Genomic DNA, 6809 nt, shown 5'->3' with positions numbered 1-6809 from the left:
AAGGAGGAGTAAGTCACGTCTTACATGGAGGGCAGCAAAGAGAGAGCTTGTGCAGTGGAAGTCCTCTTTTAAAAACCATCAGATCTTGTGAGAGTTATTCACTATCACAGAACAGCATGGGAAAGACCTGCCCCTGTGATTCAATTACCTCCCACCAGGGCCCTCCCACAACATGTGGGAATTCAAGATGAGATTTCGGTGGTGACACAGCCAAACCATATCAGAAACAAATCTGTCTTCACTTGCATTCCTATATAGAAAATCCCAAAGAATCTCCGAGAATGAGTAAGAGCTCACCACAGTTGCGAGGTGAACTCAAGGTCAATAATATAGACATAGATTGTGTTCCTATTCATTAGCAATAACCAATTCAAAACTGTAATAAAAAAATACTATCAAAACAGCAAGACATCCTGAAAGGTACCTAGGAATAAACTGAACAAAAGATGTGCCTGGTTTTATGGAGAAATTTATATAGCATTACAGAAGGAAATAAAAAGACAAACTAGAAAGACTGAGGGGGTTATGGGAAATGAGAATGAGGGAGAGAGGGCAGGTGAGAAGACTTCTCCAAGGCCCATGCCATGTGGACTTTGTACAGGTTGAGATAAAAGTTAACGGAAAAAGCAAAGAATGATTAGGATCCTGGACTATGAGCACTTGAGTAAACTTCTCTTTCTGGCAAGGGGCTGGCTGCACTTCCATGCTCATTTATTAAAGCATAGATCATGCACGTGCTATTTTGTCACTAGCTTTTTCCCACTTAACAATATAGCATGGATATTTCCCAGATCATTAAATGGTGTTTGATTTTTAAAAATATATTGAGAACAGTTCTCCAAGTCGGACAAGCCTGGGCACTCCCCCTATTTCAGAGATGAGGACACCGAGGTGCTGGGGAAGGAGGAAGATTCACCCAGCACCTATTACATATCATCCAGTTTTCCCAGCCATCCTAGGATACAGAATATTTTCCCTCTATTTTACAAATGAGGGAATGGGGCAATGCAGGTTCCAGCTGCTGAATCACAGGGCTGGGACACACACCTGTCTTTTTGTCTCTCTCAGAATGCTCAGCATAGTGCTATGTGGAAAGACATTTATTCAGTCATCCAACACGTGCTGTGTGCCCACTCTGCCTGGCATTGTGGGACAACTTGAGAGGCAGCAGTGAACAAAATCAAGATCCTGACTGAGTTTCCTGGGAGTGATACAAGCTCCCTCTAAAGGTTCTTCCTCACCTCTTCCAGCTTCTGGCAGCTCCTTGAATTTTTTGGCAGCATAATTCCAGTCTCTGCCTCTTCCTATGGCCTTCTTCCGTGAGCCTCTGTCTCAAATCTCTCTCTCTCTCCTTTCTCTTATAAGGCTCCAGTCATTGGATTTAGGGCCCACCTTAAATCCAGGATGAACCCATCTCAAGATCCTTAACTTAATTTGTAAAGAGCTTATTTCCAAATAAGACAAATCCATAGGTACCAGAGCCTAGGACTTGGACATAATTTGGGGCCAGAGTCCAATTCAACCCACTACATTCTAATGGAGGAAAATGGACACCAGCCTACTTTGTAATGGAGTAAAATGGACAACAAATAAATATATAGCATGTGAAATGGTAATCAATGCTGTTCCAAAGAAGGGGAAAAGAGGGAAGAAAGACAGAATCTATGGGGGCCAGCACTGCAGTTTTAAATGGGGCATTCAGGGAAGGCCTCACTGTGAAAGTAAACATTTGAGCAAAGACATGAAGGTGGCCACAGAAAAAGCCACGTAGGTATCAGCATGAAAAGCGTCCCAGGGAGAGGAAAATAGCAAGCATAAAAGCCCACAGGAAGGAGCATGCCTGGAAAGAATTGAGCACGGGGAAGAGAGGGAGGAAGGAAGTCTAAGCAGTTGTGGGACTTGGATCACAGAGGACCTCATGGGCACTGTTCCTCTGACCAAGATGAAAGTCATTGGAGGGATGGTTTTGAGCAGAGAGGCTGATGTAACGGAAGAACGTTAGCGGCCTTATGGAGACCAGTGAGGAGGCAACTGTAGTAACCCAGATAGGAGATACTGGCTTGGACCAGGTAGCAGCAGCGGAGGTGAGGAGGATTGGTGGAATCCTGGGCACATTTTGAAGACTGGGTCAGTAGAATTTCCTAATAGATGTGGAATGTGATAAAAACGGAAAAGTCCCAGATAACAGTGAGGTGTGTTAGTCTAAGCAATTGCAAAGATGGAGTTGCCATTTACTGAGTTGGAGAAGGATGTAGGTGGAGCAGAATTACAGGGAAAAGACGGGAATTGAGTTTTGGACATGTTGAGTTTGAGATATTGTATTAGTCCATTTTCACACTGCTATGAAGATACTACCTGAGACTGCATAAATATAAAGGAAAGAGGTTTAATTGGCTCACAGTTCCACATGGCTGGGGAAGCCTCAGGAAACTTACAATAAATAGCAGAAGGGGAAGCAAACTCATCTTTCTTCACAAGGCGGCAGGAGAGAGAAGTACAGAGCGAAGGGGAGAAGAGCCCCTTATAAAAGCATCAAATCTCGTGAGAACTCACTCACTCTCATAAGAACAGCATGGAGGAACCATCCCCATGATCCAATCACCTCCCATGAAGTCCCTCCCCCAACACATGGGGATTACAATTTGGATTACAATTCAAGATGAGATTTAAATGGAGACACAGAGCCAGACCATATCAGATGTCAACTAAGAAGAGATAATGGTTAGATAGTTGGATATTTGAGTCTGGAGTTTGTGGCGAGGTCTGAGCTGCAGATATGGATTTGGTTGTCAGAACAGAGACAATATTTAAAACTGTGAGAATGGATAAACAGGCACAAGGACTAACCTTTGCGAAGGACACCTCAACATTAAGAGATTGAGGCGGGGTGCAGTGGCTCATGCCTGTAATCTCAGCACTTTGGGAGGCTGAGGAGGTTGGATCACAAGGTCAGGAGTTCGAGACCAGCCTAGCCAACATTGTGAAACCCTGTCTCTACTAAAAATACAAAAAATTAGCCAGGCACAATGGCAGGCACCTGTAATCCCAGCTACTCAGGAGGCTGAGGCAAGAGAATTGCTTGAACCTGGGAGGTGGAGGTTGCAGTGAGCCTAGATTGTGCCACTGCAGCCCAGGTGACAGTGTGAGACTCTGTCTCAAAAAAAAAAAAAAAAAAAGTGAGAGATTGAAGAATGGGACCTAACAAAGGAGGCTGAAATGTGTGACCAGTGAGGTGGGAAGACAACTAGGAGAGGGTGGTGTCTGGGAACAGGGGAAGAGTGGTTTAAAGAGGTGGTGATCAATCTGGGAAATGATGCAGCTGGGTCAAGTAAGACGAGCACTGACGAGTGGCTCTTGGTGCCTTAGAGGTCTTTGATGTCCTTGCTAAGAGCAGGTCCAATGGAATTGTACAGTTGAAAGCTGGCTGGAGTGGAATTAAAACAGAGCAGAAGAGGAACTGGAGACAGCCTGCAGAGACAACTACTTACAGGTGTTTTGCTGTAAATAAGTAGAAGGAAATGGAGTAGTGCTGGCAGAGATAGTAGGGCCAAGAGATGTTTTATAACTTTCTAGAAAGGGAGAAACAGCAGCACATTCGTATGCTGAGGGGAATGACCAGATAAAGAGGGGAAATTGGCAACACAGGATAAAGCAGAGGAAATCTCTGGACACTGTGCTCCAGGGAGCTAAAGTGGATGGGACCTGGGGCTCAGGTCTAAGGAAGGGCTGCCTTAGGCACATGGGCAGTCCATTTCATCAATGGGAGAGAAGGCAGAGGATGTTGCAGGCACAAGTGCTAGAAGTGGGTACCCGGGGAGCTGGTGGAAGATCTCTTCCAATTGCTTCTATTTTCCAAGTAAACTTGAGTAAGGCCTTCAGCTGAGGGGAGGAATGGAGGAGGAAGAACTGGAGGCAAGAGAAGGCAGATCTAGGAGGGGGGCAGGATGAATGCACTGGAGAAAATATTAATAAATAAAAGCAATTGAAGGCAGCACAATGGACCCACTTGAGAGCTGTTTGCTGTGTGCTGGTTGAAAGAGGAAGTGAATGAATGATTTTGAGCCCCATGAGGATGCCTCTATATTGTGCTGTTTCTAGTCCTCAGCACAGAGCCTGGCATTTGATATGGATTTGTTGATTGATAACAGAATGAATTAATGAGCACACGAGTAGCAAAAAGAAGGGCTGTCCTGCCTGTCTGAGCGTGTTTTCTTTTGGCCACCATGATCTCCTTCTCTTGGAAGGCAGAGTGAGACCCCAGGCACCTGTAAGACCTGAGGCACCAGCCATATTGCAGGGAGTTAATTAACTCTGGGTGTTTTTCCCTTCTGTTCTCAACTGTGGAAAGCTCGCCTTTGTTCCTGACAACCTCAATCAGCTCCTGCTTCTCCTCAGCTCCCCCATCCCCACCAGAAGGCAGGTGCTATGGTTGGTCATTGGCCTGTTTCTGGGCAAGCAAGGTAGCCTGGCTTCCCCTGCAGCCTCCTGCCTTCTCAGACCCCACGGGCACTCCCTGCACTGGGTGTGCCCAGCGACAGGGCAAGATGGTGCCATGAGTCCTCCCAATCCACCCCTGCTGAACAGTGAGGCTGCCCTGGACTCACTCCAAAGCCCAGGCATCCCACCCTGCCAGTCCCATCTCTTGATCCCTGGAAAATGCCCTCTCCTGGGCTTTTTGTCCAAAGCAGCCAGGCCCCACCTGAGCCTCTGCTTCTTCAGTGCCTTGTACGGTGATTCCTGTCCTGTGCAGACAGAGATGCTGTGACCCCAGGAGAGATCTGGGCATGGGGACCCAGCACGTGTAGTTTATAAATCTCCACAGGTGATATGGTTGGGCTGTGTCCCCACCCAAAGCTCATCTTGAATTGTAGCTCCTATAATCCCCACATCTCGTGGGAGGGACCCAGTGGGAGGTAATTGAATGATGGGGGCAGGTTTTCCTGTGCTGTTCTCGTGACAGTGAGTAAATTTCACAAGGTCCGATGGTTTTATAAAGGGCAGTTCCCCTGTACAAGCTCTCTTGCCTGCCACCATGTAAGATGAGCCTTTGTTCCTCCTTCCTCCATGATTGTGAGGCCTCCCAGCCATGTGGAACTGTGAGTCCATTATACCTCTTTTACTTTATAAATTACCCAGTCTCTCGGGTATTTCTCCATAGCAGTATGAGAACAGACTATTACACCAGATGTTTTCAAAACATAGCCAAGGTTGGGAACCACCTCATCCTCCATAAAACCAGGCCAATCATTCCTTTGTCGTTATGAGGAATTTTTTTAAAAAGCAGAGCAGCTAGTATTTATTGAGCAATTACTATGTGCTCAGCACTTAGTCTTCCTTACCCTCCATAGCAGTCCTGTGAGGTAGGTATCATTAGTCATGTTTGGAGTTAATGCTGAGTGAGGGAGGGCTTTGCTGCTGGCTCCCCGGGTGCTCCTGAAAGGCTGCTCAGCCCCAGGAGTGAGCAAGGCAGGAGTTCTTGGCTATCTGTTAAACATGAGCTCAGAGAGAGGAGTAAACTTGTCCTGGGGCGTCTAGTGGTAAGTGGGCAGAGTGAGGGTTTGAATACAGGTCTGTGTGACTCTAAGGCAGGTCGACATTTGCACCTGGCGCACGGTGGGCCTTTGTCCATATGGGCTATTTTCTTTCTTTTCTCAAATATACAAATAATGATAATCCCAAGCAGGACAGGTGAAGTGTTTTTGTTTTTTGTTTTTATTTTTAATCTGGGCTACAGACCCAGTGGTAGGTAGGGATGTCAGTGAGGTGGTGCAGTCTAGCCCACCTGGAAGGTGTTGGGAGGGCTGGGTGAAGGAGTGGAGGGGGCATTTGAATTGGGAATTTAAAAGCCACTGAAGACCTCTGAGAAGGAAAGTGATCAGACCAGAGCAGGAAAGAATCGGCAGGGGAGGGGAGGTTAACAGGAGGTGGTAAGCCCAGTCGGGAGGCTACTGCAATAGTCCAGGCAGGGAGGAGGGGCAGGCAGGTGACAAGCTGCACACAGGCCCATACAGGCATCCAGGGCAGCCCCTGCACCCAGCTGCCTTTCTGCTGGAAGGCCGTTTTCACAAGGCAGCCGGAAGCACTCCCGGGCAATCTCGTCTGGAGATGACTGCATTTCATTATAATTTAAGCCTTTCTTGGGCTTCATCAAAGGCTATGAGTGTCTTGAAAAAGAGAAGAATCTCTTTCCTCAGGTAAGGGGAAAACATGCCAGAGCTTTCTCTTCTAATAAAAACTAGACAAGGAGATGCAGCTGAGCTTGGCAGAGCCTGCCGGAGAACGCTAATAGACTCGACGAGGAAAGAATTATAGAAAGAGACAGCTTCAGAGGGTGGTGGGGCAGGAAGAGAAAGAGGCCCCGGGACGGCCAGCCCCAGGTGGGCTAGCAAGGAGCTGGATCCGTGTCAGCAGATGTGGCCCGAGGGCCTGCACAGACTCAGCATCTCATCCGGCGAGAAGCTTCTCTGCCTGGAGACCAGAGAGATAAGACCCCTCGCCCCTAGCATCCTTCTGGCTGGTTTCCAGTGATCCCATTAATTATGGAGGCTCGGGGACTGGAGTGGAATCCTTAGCGTTTCCTGCATGGGAGCTCTCAGTGGGGGAGGATGGAAGTGACCTAGAAACATTTAGCCTGGGGAAAAAAATAACCCACGCAGGTTTCACACTCCCACCCGAGGCTGGGAAGGGGTCGGGGGCTATCATGTGTATATGAGTGTTTTAAGATATTATCTCGGACAGTTTGATGTCCCATGAAACATTAAGAAGGTGTTTTGCTTTTTAAAAATCAGATTATTTTCCTTTTGCCTTTA

This window comes from Nomascus leucogenys, chromosome 15 (genome assembly GCF_006542625.1).
Source record: "Nomascus leucogenys isolate Asia chromosome 15, Asia_NLE_v1, whole genome shotgun sequence".
Lineage (NCBI taxonomy): Eukaryota > Metazoa > Chordata > Mammalia > Primates > Hylobatidae > Nomascus > Nomascus leucogenys.
The sequence above is the reverse complement of the archived record's forward strand: the minus strand, read 5'-3'. Positions refer to the sequence as shown.